A 13,847-nucleotide genomic window follows, 5' to 3' on the forward strand; every position below is an offset into this window, starting at 1 on the left:
AAGCTTTTTGTGCATATGTAACATTTCTGGAATCTTTTATTTCAGCTCATGAAACATGGGACTAACACTTTACATGTTGTGTTTATATTTTTGTTCAGTGTATAATAAAAACTACTGTTATCCACAAAAAAACCTAGTAAATACTACAGTAATGTCTGCAAAACCCCCCATTGTTCTCAGGCCACCTCTGCAAGTTATCACTCTAAGGCAGGGGTAGGCAACCCTGTTCCTGGAGTGCCACATGTACTGAAGGATTTTTGTTCCAACTAGGTATCACACGCGACCAACTGAGCAAATTGATCAGTTTGGTGATTTCCGGTCGATTTTCTTCCAGGTCGATTAAATCAAAAATATGTATCGGAAAAAATGACAAAAATACATTGATCTTTATGGTATTTTGAAATTGTACTTGTATTTTGTCATGTATTTAATTAAAATACATGTATTTTGTATTTGAAAATACATCTGCAACCAGCCGGCCCGAACAGTAACAATATTCACAGTAACGGTTACAGAAAAGTTTTACTTGCTAGGACTGTGATATGTTGTTGTTATCTACCTTAATTCACTGACTAAGTCATTCTGGATCAGAAAGTCTGCTAACGGCAACAAAACACTCAAACTGGATAGTTTTATCTCAATCTCTTCATTCAAACTCAGTCATGGACACTCTTACTGACAGTTGTGGCTGCTTTGTGTGATGTATTGTTGTCTCTACCTTTTGCCCATTGTGCTGTTGTCTGTGCCCCATAATGTTTGTACCCTGTTTTGTGCTGCTACCATGTTGTGCTGCTGCCATGTTGTATTGCTACCATGTTGTTGTCATGTTGTGTTGCTAGCATGCTGTGTTGTCATGTGTTGCTGCCATGCTATGTTGTTGACTTAGGTCTCTCTTTATGTAGTGTTGTGTTGTCTCTTGTCGTGGTGTGTGTTTTGTCCTATATTCTTATTTAATTTATTTTTAAACCCAGCCCCCGTCCCCGCAGGAGGCCTTTTGCCTTTTGGTAGGCCGTCATTGTAAATATGAATTTGTTCTTAACTGACTTGCCTAGTTAAATAATAGGAAAGTATTTTGAAAATACTAATTATAGCTCTCTAAAGTATCTTGTTACAAAATACATTGGAGTGTAGTTCAGTCCAGTGTACTACAAATTACTCAGAAGTAATTTAAATACATATTTCAAATACATGTAACAAAAATGATGAGGCTGTCTGCACTCTTTTAAGGTCATTACTACTAAATAGTGTCTGTTCCAGGTGTGTAGGAGTCAAAAATAACAATACTGGAAGAGATTTTGACAGTGTGCAAAACATTTTATAAAAAGGAATAAATCCAAAACGGAGGCTTGAAGGCAAATAAAGATGTTTATTAAAACATCATGGTGCATGCCCCCAAAAAATCATAGTGCAAGAAAATGCATAAATGAAAGGTGAAAACAAAAGTTTCAGCTGTAGGCCATTATCAGTGTGAACGTAAGGATAATTGCTTGTCACATGATCAAGCAAGAAAACACATTATACTATGAATCACACTAGTAGAATAGAATGCATGATCTAGATTATATACAAAAGCGGAAAGAGAAATATCATCAATTATTGCTTTAACATATACCATGTGAAAATTTCCTCTGAATAAATAACACAGGGTGGTAAGAGTAGGAAGTTAGAGAGATACCACTAGATGGAGGTAGCAAACACCAAGAGGCAATATACCACTTACAGAAAACACTTCAATAACAATTCTTCATTCATGCCTGATGGGTGGAGAGTTTTTAAATAGAACATGCACCTGCATTCTGTCTGGAGAAGACTGAGTTCAAGATTACCACCCCTACGTGAATGTTTTATCTGCTGTATAGCACAGAAGGACATGGAGGAGATGGGTGTGACCGGCCTTTGAGAAATGACATCCAACGGGGATTTAGTGTCATTTCTCCTTACAGCACTCGTGTTCTATAATACGTGTTCTTATCTGTCTACTGGTTTTGCCCCCGTATTGCTTATTGCATGGACAGGAGATAAGATATATGACGGTAGAAGAGCTGCATGCGGGGAGCTGTTGGGTAGTGTATTGTTTGCCAATGGCAGAGCTGCTGAACACTCATTTCGCCTGAGACCGAAACATTTGTGTTTTGTTTTCGCCTTTCATTTATGCAGTTATTTTTTTGGGCACCATGATGTTATAATAAACATTTTATTTTGCATTCAAGCCTCAGTTTTGGACAGTGTGTGCAGGTCTCCATCTCTTTCAAATACTGCCCATCTCTGGCCCTGCAATAAGGTGTGACCCATCTTAGCGAACATTGAGTTGATCTGATTGGATATATTGTTTGGTTTTTGGTCTGTGGTTGGTCAAATCTGGTTTGAAAAAGTATATGTTGGTATAAAAGAATGACATATTTAATGTTCAACCCTCTTCTTACTTCCTGTCCATGGAGAAAGTTTGTTTAACACACTATACACAATATTGAGCCTGATTATGGGTCAGGGTTGTCTGTCTTCATGACAATACATTGAAAATATACGGGTCAAACATTACCATCTAAACACACCAATCTAAAGGACTGCAGATACTGAACTAAACAAAGGTCATGTAACAAAGAGTTAACAGAGTAAAACTAACTATTTACGCATACCGGTACACAATGTATGACACTTCTAGTTCTTGAAAGTAACAGTATTGAAGGGAGGGCACTTTGCTAAGGGAGCGGGGTCCCAATGTTCCAAAGAAAGGTCAAGAGTTGGAGCAGGACTAAGCTGGAGATAATCAGCATGTTTGAAGGGATCATTTTGAGCAAGGCAAGACAGAATCACATAATGAGGAGTTATTTGGAATGCAAAGTGATTTGTAGAAGTTATTCTGAGCAGATCAACCGCAATGCAGTCTATCTCAAACACGCCCAGACAGTACATGGAACTTGACAGGAAGAACTGCTCCAAATATAGCATTCATGTTTTTACTCTTTACTCCTCTTTCCTTAGCCATTCTGGGGCATCAGCATCGAGGGGAAGACTGTGCAGTCATAGAAAGAGTGAAACTCCTCCTGATCCTCTTCATCTGGGTGGGAGTCACCCTACTCAACTCCATTATCAGTACTGTCAAAGTCCCAGGAATCCTGCAGAAACCGGTTAGCCTGACACCTACTACCATACCTCGTTCAAAGGCACTTACATTTTATTATTTTTTATCATTTTACCCCTGTTTCTCCCCAATTTCGTGGTATCCAATTGGTAGTAGTTACTGTCTTATCTCATCGCTGCAACTCCCGTACGGACTCGGGAAAGGCGAAGGTCGAGAGCCATGCGTCCTCCGAAACCCAACCCAACCCAACCCAGCCGCACTGCTTCCTGACACAACGCACATTAAACCCGGAAGCCAGCCGCACCAATGTGTCGGAGGAAACACCGTACACCTAGCGACCTGGTCAGCGTGCATTCACCCTCAGAATGGCACACAATCCATGTCTCAATTTTCTCATGGCTTAAAAATCCTTTAACCTGTCTCCTCCCCTTCATCTAAACTGATTGAAGTGGATTTAACAAGTGACATCAATAAGATATCATTGCTTTCACCTGGTCAGTCTTTGTGATAAAGTGCAGGTGTTGCTAATGTTTTTTACACTCAGTGTATGTTTGAAGTTTCAAACGTGCTTTCATTGAGGAGGCAGATAAAGTATTTATATCAAAAGCAATCACTTTTGCATGTGAAAACATAGAATCCTACTCATTACTCCACATTCTTAACTTACGTCACTTTCGTTATGAGACGACTTTGCCGTCGGCTCATGGCCAGGAGACAGCCTGGTCCCAAAAATAATGCAATCAACGCTAACCCGGTTCACTCGGGGAACACCCAGGGCATTAATGGAATCCCCTCATTAGCTCATCAGGTGTGCAGACAGACAAACCTTAGGTGACACTTTCCTAGAGATGAGCTGTTGTAGGCCCTGCCCCCAGCTGTGTCCTTTCAAATCAAATGTTGTCACTTGCTTCAGAAATAACAGGTGTAGATATCATTGAAATGCTTACTTATGGGTTATTTTCCAACAATGCAGAGTTAAAGATCAATTTTTTATATACACTGCTCAAAAAAATAAAGGGAACACTTAAACAACACAATGTAACTCCAAGTCAATCACACTTCTGTGAAATCAAACTGTCCACTTAGGAAGCAACACTGATTGACAATAAATCTCACATGCTGTTGTGCAAATGGAATAGACAACAGGTGGAAATTATAGGCAATTAGCAAGACACCCCCAATAAAGGAGTGGTTCTGCAGGTGGGGACCACAGACCACTTCTCAGTTCCTATGCTTCCTGGCTGATGTTTTGGTCACTTTTGAATGCTGGCGGTGCTTTCACTCTAGTGGTAGCATGAGACGGAGTCTACAACCCACACAAGTGGCTCAGATAGTGCAGCTCATCCAGGATGGCACATCAATGCGAGCTGTGGCAAGAAGGTTTGCTGTGTCTGTCAGCGTAGTGTCCAGAGCATGGAGGCGCTACCAGGAGACAGGCCAGTACATCAGGAGACGTGGAGGAGTGTCTGCTCAAACGGTCAGAAACAGACTCCATGAGGGTGGTATGAGGGCCCGACGTCCACAGGTGGGGGTTGTGCTTACAGCCCAATACTGTGCAGGACGTTTGGCATTTGCCAGAGAACACCACGATTGGCAAATTCGCCACTGGCGCCCTGTGCTCTTCACAGATGAAAGCAGGTTCACACTGAGCACGTGACTGACGTGATAGAGTCTGGAGACGCCGTGGAGAACGTTCTGCTGCCTGTAACATCCTCCAGCATGACCGGTTTGGCGGTGGGTCAGTCATGGTTTCGGGTGGCATTTCTTTGGGGGTGGCGCACAGCCCTCCATGTGCTCGCCAGAGGTAGCCTGACTGCCATTAGGTACCGAGATGAGATCCTTAGAACCCTTGTGAGACCATATGCTGTTGCGGTTGGCCCTGGGTTCCTCCTAATGCAAGACAATGCTAGACCTCATGTGGCTGGAGTGTGTCAGCAGTTCCTGCAAGAGGAAGGCATTGATGCTATGGACCGCCCGTTCCCCAGACCTGAATCCAATTGAGCACATCTGGGACATCATGTCTCGCTCCATCCACCAACGCCACGTTGCACCACAGACTGTCCAGTAGTTGGCGGATGCTTTAGTCCAGGTCTGGGAGGAGATCCCTCAGGAGACCATCCGCCACCTCATCAGGAGCATGCCCAGGCATTGTAGGGAGGTCATACAGGCACGTGGAGGCCACACACACTACTGAGCCTCATTTTGACTAGTTTTAAGGACATTACATCAAAGTTGGATCAGCCTGTAGTGTGGTTTTCCACTTTCATTTTGAGTGTGACTCCAAATCCAGACCTCCATGGGTTGATAAATTGGATTTCCATTGATTATTTTTGTGTGATTTTGTTGTCAGTACATTCAACTATGTAAAGAAAAAAGTATTTAATAAGATTATTTCTTTCATTCAGATCTAGGATGTGTTGTTTAAGTGTTCCCTTTATTTTTTTGAGGAGTATATATAAATAGTAACATGATAAAAAAAATACACAGTCAATAACGAATAACTATAACGAGTAAAAATAACATGGCTATATACAGGGAGCACCAGTAGGGGTAGGATGTGCAGGGGTACGAGGTAATAACATGGCTATATACAGGGAGCACCAGTAGGGGTAGGATGTGCAGGGGTACGAGGTAATAACATGGCTATATACAGGGAGCACCAGTAGGGGTAGGATGTGCAGGGGTACGAGGTAATAACATGGCTATATACAGGGAGCACCAGTAGGGGTAGGATGTGCAGGGGTACGAGGTAATAACATGGCTATATACAGGGAGCACCAGTAGGGGTAGGATGTGCAGGGGTACGAGGTAATAACATGGCTATATACAGGGAGCACCAGTAGGGGTAGGATGTGCAGGGGTACAAGGTCATTGAAGTAGCTATGTACACATAGTAGGGGTAAAGTGATTAGGCAACAGGATAGATAAGACAGTAGCAGTAGCGTATGTGGTGAGTGTGAGTGTGTCGCGTCAGTATGTATGTGTGCACGTGTTGTGTGTGTGTGGGCATGTGTGTGTGGGCATATGTAGTGTGTGTGTATGTGTGTGTTGGGGTTTCAGTGTAAGTGTGGGCAGAGTCCAGTGTGTATGCATTGTGTCAGTGCAGGAGAGTTGGTGCAAAAAAGTGTATGGTGGGGTGTGTGTTGGGGTGTCGGTGTAAGCATGTGTGTGTTGGGGTGTTGGTGTCAGTGTAGGTATGTGTGTGTTGGGGTGTCGGTGTAAGCATGTGTGTGTTGGGGTGTCGGTGTCAGTGTAGGTATGTGTGTGTTGGGGTGTCAGTGTAAGTATGTGTGAGTTGGGGTGTTGGTGTCAGTGTAGGTGTGTGTGTGTTGGGGTGTCGGTGTCAGTGTAAGTATGTGTGAGTTGGGTTGTCGGTGTCAGTGTCAGTGTAAGTATGTGTGTGTTGGGGTGTCGGTGTCAGTGTAAGTATGTGTGAGTTGGGGTTTCGGTGTCAGTGTAAGTATGTGTGTGTTTGTGAGCAGTATGTGTGAGTTGGGGTATCGGTGTCAGTGTAAGTATGTGTGTGTTTGTGGGCAGTATGTGTGTATAGAGTCAGTGCAAAAAAGGATCAATGCAGAAGCTGTTCAGGGTCCTGTTGGTTCCAGACTTGGTGCTGCTACTTCTTGTCGTGTGGTAGCAGAGAGAACAGCCTATGGCTTGGGTGGCTGGAGTCTTTGACAATTTTTAAGCCTTCCTCTGACACCGCCTGGTATACTGCCCTACCAAGCAAAAAGGCAGTAACTGCTCATGGCGTGGAACTGAGAAGAATTGCTTTTACTTACCTTGGTTTCTCAGTAACCTTATGCAGTTACTGCTAACATGACCCCCATTTTCTCCAAAACACAATAGAGGCAGGATACTTGTCCACATGATTAAGCATGTATTTAATGTAGCAGAAATTACAACTAATTTTTGACCAAATGAGTAGTTACTGCCTTTTTACTTGGTAGGGCAGTATAGAGGTTTGACTACTGAAATGTTTGGTACTGGTCTGAACCTTGTGCTCTGAGGTAAACTTTGATGTCATTTATTTGGATGTGTGTTTTATATTTCTCTGTAGTAATTTGTATTGTACTCACGCTACCCCTGCAGGTTATCACACTAAGGTGTGACCCCTCTTTGGTTGGTTTTATCTGATTGGATAAATGGTTGGTCAACTCTGGTTTGAAAATGTCACACCTTCGGATGGGTAAAGATGCAGTGAAAGTCTTCATCTTCTTGTTTTCCTGTCCTGAGGTAGTAATGCTACGAGGCATGGACCACTGTTATCGCTCTCTTCCTCTCCTCCTCTCCAGACACTTAGTTGAGCCCCATCTGGACCAGAGAAAGATAAACTTACCAGAGGTAAGGATTGCTGGAAATGACAACCTGGAGGCAGTTGATCTAGCACAGGGTCTCCAACCCTCTTCCTGGAGAGCGACCGTCCTGTAGGTTTTCGCTCCAACCCCAGTTGTTACTAACCTGGTTCAGCTTATCAACCAGCTATTTATTCAAATCAGGTGTGATAGATAAAGGCTGGAGTGAACGGTACCTCTCCAGGAACAGGGTTGGAGAGCACTGATCTAGCATCTCCAGAGACCACTCTGACACTTTCCTCTGACACTGACTGCATTCAATGCATTCTGTGGCCATGTAATACGACTCATCAATGTTCAGTGTCCAGAATCCAGCCCAGTCTGAGAGCAGCTGGCCTTGGCACTAGGACTGAGTACATGCCAGCTTCAATTGCCACATTCATTGGGGCATCCACAAGAAAAACCGTTGCAAAGTAGGGGGCAGGTGAGGTTGGTGGCAGGTGTTGGGGTAGGTTCCTTGTCAATCATTGGCTTATTGGTGAAATCAACAATCAGACAATATCTTCTTTAAGTAAATCAATCAAACCTTTATTAATGCAATTGCAGACAGAAGTTGACAACGGAAACATAGCACACATGTTTCAGAATAAGTTCTGAAAAATAAAAAAGGTCAAAGTTGCTTTAATATGTTTGCAGTCAACCCCTAGTGATGTAACTGCCTACGTCAACACCTTCTACTCATGAGACCAAGCCCATGCATATACAGTTATACAAACTTGCAGGAGAAAACAATAGTCCAGTGTTTTCTAAGGGCTCAGCAGTAATTTTCCATTCCTGTGTGGTTTACAATGGTGTGTCTGACTTGTCTCTTATCTATTTACTCTCCTGCAGGGGTCTGTGTTTATGTATCTCTTTTAGCCTTGAGGCGCTTTCTCACAGACACCCTGTTTTGACTGCAATAGCTCACACATCTCTCAGACCGTTCCTTATAAGAGGCAGAGACTAGAAAAGAACTGTGGAACAGTATTAAACCTTATAATGCATATTATATAGTTAATCTGTAGTCCAGGATCTTATAAATGTAGTGGGGAGGGTCTTAAAGCCCTTCCCCTTCTATTAATACAACATAAGCATAATCAATTATTATAATACATCAGGTGACCCCCATCACAGGTCATGGTTGGCGTACAAAAGAAGAACATACGCACATCCCCTCCCCTCTGTGACTTCTTGACCATTTCTATTCCAAATGAACACAGATAACTAATAGGATATCCAGCTTATACAAGATCAACAAAACATCTGGTTGCTGTTCATTTTCTATAAGCTGAACATCCTATTAGTTCTCTGAGATACATTGGAATAGAAATGATCAAGATGTCCCGCAGGGGAGGGGACATTGAGAGGAAACTTCTTCAAAGGAAATCTGTTATCAAGGTAAAGGGTGGCTACTTTGAAGAATCTCTTTGAAGAATTTGTTTAACATTTTTTTGGTTACGACATGATTCCATGTGTTATTTCCTAGTTTTGATGTCTTCACTATTATTCTACAATGTAGAAAAAGGTAAAAATAAAGAAAAACCCTGGAATGAGGAGTGTCCAAACTTTTGACTGGTACTGTATATATAACTGCACATATTGATCACCTTCCTTGTGTATATATTTTGATACATTGAATGTTTAATATTGTGAACCTGTTATATATGTTTTACCTCCTGTTTCAGGAATTGAAAGTACTGAGTACTGCCTCTATATATAGGATTTTCCACCCCCACTTGGGAGGTGGACGCCTGATGAAGACCTAAGGGTTGAAACGTTGTTATAAATAAAATCACCTGGGAACATGAGCAGCAGTGTGCAGCGTTTTCCAGGTCATGGTTGGAAAAAAATGTAGCTCTGGTGGAATGTACTCAACATTCCCAGAACTGTCCGTCTGAAACAGGGCCTGGCTTACCCACTCCTGCTGCTGAGGCAGGAGTGACGTCCACCAACCATCAGGCAGAAAAATCTGCAACAGACAGACAATGGAAACATTACTCTCTTTGTTGTTCTCACCATGACTTTAGTGCAATCTGTACCAAAGGGTAAGGATAGGCCGCTCACCTACTGGTCCTTTGTATCTCAGTTGATAAGAGCATGGCACTTGTAATGGCTGGGTAGTGGGTTCACTTCCTGGGATCACTCATATGTAAAATAGAATCTACACACAGATATTTTTTGCAGCTAGCGGTCTGTTCACTTCTCCAGTCTCATCACTTGGCACAGCGAAACAGGCAGACCGAATGAAAGTTATCTGAACTATGGTGAATCCAGTAGTTAAGTGTTCTTACTTTAGCAAACAATAAAGCAAACTGAACTTAGTTAACATTAGAAAACAGAAAAATGTATTGCCATGCAACACATTGAGTTGTAAGCACGTGTTTAACAGGAAGTAGGGTAGGCATGGCATCTTGGGAGTTTTTATTGATTTGGTCTTGTTTTAGATGATAGCCCACAATGCCTGGAAAATAGTTTTAAACTCTCAGGAACCACATCAGTGTCATAGCAATCTACTGATATGTGTGCATGTAGAATTCTTTATCATAATGTGGTCCCTGAGAAGTTGAACTTACACAAGGGAAAGGTGTTGTTGAGATGAGTGGTCTAGGGACCAAAATCCAACCAACCATTGCCACAGACATGCATGTGGGTTAAAGTGTATGCTAGAGAGAACAAAGTGAGTAACAAGTCATAATGGCTGTTTGGCATATCTACAGATTTAGCTTTGGGTTTGTCTTGTAGATGTAGAAAAACTGAGTGGATAACCTCCTCTGAATGTATCTGTGATGCCCATCAGTTTAGTCTTCTTGAGGATTCCTTGTGTGCTTGTTTTTTGCAGAAGAAAAATCACTGATGTTAATGTGCTACTACCTACAGTATGTACTACTACAACAGACCAGCAGTATAGTATGCAGTATGCATTGATCACCTATAGAGGGTGCTGTGAACTAAATAATGTTATAAATTACCACATGTATTGTTCAATGCAAATTTGTGGAGTGCATTTCCCATTTCAAATCATTCAGAACACCTGCTCTTTCCATGACATACCGATCAGGTGAAAGCTACGGTGCTTTATTGATGTCACTTGTTAAATCCACTTCAAATCAGCGTAGATGTAGGGGAGGAGACAAGCTAAATAAGAATTTTTAAGTTGAGACAATTGAGAAATGGATTGTGTATGTGTGCCATTACAGGTGAATAGGCAAGACAAAAGATTTAGTTTCCTTTGACTGGGGTTGGTGGTAGGTGCCAGGCACGCTTGTTTGAGTCTGTCAAGAACTGCAACGTTGCTGGTTCCCCCCCGTGTAATCCCAAATGGCACCCTATTCCCTTTATAGTGCACTACTTTTGACCCAAAAACTGAATTTACAGTTAACGCTAAGCAATTGAGGCATTGTTATTCAGATAGTTTTGTATCATTGTGTACAATGTATGAACCTACAGTACATTCTGATTGGTTGTTTTTGTTGTTGACTTTGAAAATGGCTCCTCAGGAACATTGACTGACAACCCTGGGTTGCACAGACTAAGGAGTTAATTTAGACCAGGCAGACATGTTACATTTCAAGATGGCTGACACATTGCTCCACTTTAGCCTGTAGAATGTCAGTGACCAAATTAGGGCTAATGCTCCGTATAAACAACATAAGCGTGTGTGAGAGCATCTTTGCGTGTGGCTCAGTTGGTAGAGCATGGTGTTTGCAACGCCAGCATGGTGTGTGCAACGCCAGGGTTGTGGGTTCGATTCCCACGGGGGGCCAGTACAAAAAAATGCATGAAATGAAATGTATGCATTCACTACTGTAAGTCGCTCTGGATAAGAGCGTCTGCTAAATGACTAAAATGTGAATGTAAGAATGGTCCACCACCCAAAGGACAACCAGCTAACTTGACACAACTGTGGGAAGCATTGTAGTCAACATAAGCCAGCATCCCTGTGGGACGCTTTCGACACCTTGTAGAGTCCATGCCCCGACGAATTGAGGCTGTTCTGAGGGGAAAAGGCGGGACTCAATAGGAACGTGTTCCTAATGTTTGGTATACTCATTGTATGTCAATGTTGCAAGCCAAAAGGTGGCTGTTTTTCTTTTCTTTTTTTCCAGTCACCCAAAATTGACAAGAAACACAAGTCATCATTGTGAAGGATGCTGTGGTTTCACCACAGCAACTATTTATTAGCAAAATTATGGAAATTAGTCCACTAACGTCCCCATCCAATGGAAACCAAGGGGTGGGGGCAGATATGTAACCTGAAACCATTACGAATCATATCGTCATCATCATAACAGTGCACTCCCACCCATCCACCTCCCTTTGTTTAGCTTTGCACTTTATATCTATGATCCTGTCTGCTACAATGCTGTAGTTGTCATCCTCTTTTCAAAGTTTCTTTAAAATGATTGTGTAGGAATGTTACCGCCCGCACCATCACCCCAACGACGTGATGTCAAATTACATTAAGTTGCCTTTTTGGTCACTTTTCCAGAAACCAGACAGAGGATGACAAGTAAAAGTAAGAAAGTCCCTTTGTACTTACAGTACAAGTCAAAAGTTGATACCTACTCATTCAAGGGTTTATTTTTTACATTGTAGAATAATAGTGAAGACATCAAAACTATGAAATAACACATGGAATCCTGTCATAACCAAAACAACAAAAAAAGTGTTAAAAACAAATCAAAATATATTTTATATTTGAGATTCTTCAAAGCAGCCACCCTTTGCCTTGACAGCTTTGCACACTCTTGGCATTCTCTCAACCAGCTTCATGAGGTAGTCACCTAGAATGCATTTTAATTAACAGGTGTGCCTTGTTAGAAGTACATTTGTGGAATTTCTTTCCTTAATGCGTTGGAGCCAATCAGTTGTGTTGTGACGAGGTAGGGTTGGTATACAGAAGATAGCCTGACCAAGTCCATATTATGGCAAGAACAGCTCAAATAAGCAAAGAGAAACGACAGTCTAATACTTTACGACATACATGGTCAGTCAATGCAGAAAATTAAGAACTTTGAACGTTTCTTCAAGTGCAGTTGCAAAAACCATCAAGCGCTGTGATGAAACTGGCTCTCATGAGGACCGCAACAGGAAAAGAAGACCCAGAGTTACCTCTGCTGCAGAGGATGAGTTCATTAGAGTTACCAGCCTCAGAAATTGCAGCCCAAATAAATGCTTCACAGAGTTCAAGTAACAGACATCAACTGTTCAGAGGAGACTGTGTGAATCTGGCCTTCATGGTCAAATTACTGGAATGAAACCACTACTACAAATGACACCAATAAGAAGACTTGCTTGGGCCAAAAACATAAGCAATGGACATTAAACCGGTGGAAATCTGTCCTTTGGTCTGGTGAGTCCAAATTTGAGATTTTTGTTTTCCAACCACTGTTTTTTTGTGAGACGTAAAGTTGGTGAACGGATGATCTCATGTGTGGTTCCTACCGTGAAGCATGGAGGAGGATGTGTGATGGCGTGGGGGTGCTTTGCTGGTGACACTGTCATGATTTATCATTCAGGGCACACTTAACCAGCATGGCTACCACAGCGATACACCATCCCATCTGGTTTGCACTTAGTGGGACTATCATTTGTTTTTCAACTGGACAATGACCCAACACCTCCAGGCTATTTAACCATGGAGAGTGATGGAGTGCTGCATCAGATGACCTGGCCTCCACAATCACCTGACCTCAACCCAAATGAGATGGTTTGGGATGAGTTGGACCGCAGAGTGAATGAAAGCAGCCAACAAGTGCCCAGCATGTGGGAACTCCTTCATGACTGTTATTAAAGCATTCCAGCTGAACCTGGTTGAGAGAATGCCAAGAGTGTGAAAAGCTGTCATCAAGGCAAAGGGTGGCTACTTCAAACAAACAAACATTTTAAATAGATTGATTCACATTTTTGCTTACTACATGATTCCATTTCTGTTATTTCATAGTGTTGATATCTTCACTATTATGCTACAATGTAGAATATAGTAAAAATAAAGAAAACACCTACTCATTCAAGGGTTTCCAACTTCTCACTGGTACTGTATGGCCACACACACATTCATATACACCAAGTCAAACAGCTGCACGCACTCACACAAGCAAACAGTGATGCAGCAAAGGCACTCACACAGTCATGCACACAGACACACAGCGCTCATCAAGAGCAAGTTGGTCTTAAAATTGGTCTATTCCATTATTTCCATGGACACTAATTATCAGCCATCAGTCACAGAATCCAAATATTGAGATAATTTTTGTGTGTGTGGGGGGCGGGGGGAGATTAAATTATAACATCTACCATTTAACCCAAAAAACACACTGGAACTAAGGCATGCAAAGGCGCAAGTACCTAAACACAAAAATGTGTCCATTCCTTTCCTAGAAGAAAGAAATGCAAAGGCCCCCCTCCATCCCTTTTTAAATAACTTGACC

The sequence above is a fragment of the Salmo trutta genome, chromosome 17, assembly GCF_901001165.1.
Source record: "Salmo trutta chromosome 17, fSalTru1.1, whole genome shotgun sequence".
Classification (NCBI taxonomy): domain Eukaryota; kingdom Metazoa; phylum Chordata; class Actinopteri; order Salmoniformes; family Salmonidae; genus Salmo; species Salmo trutta.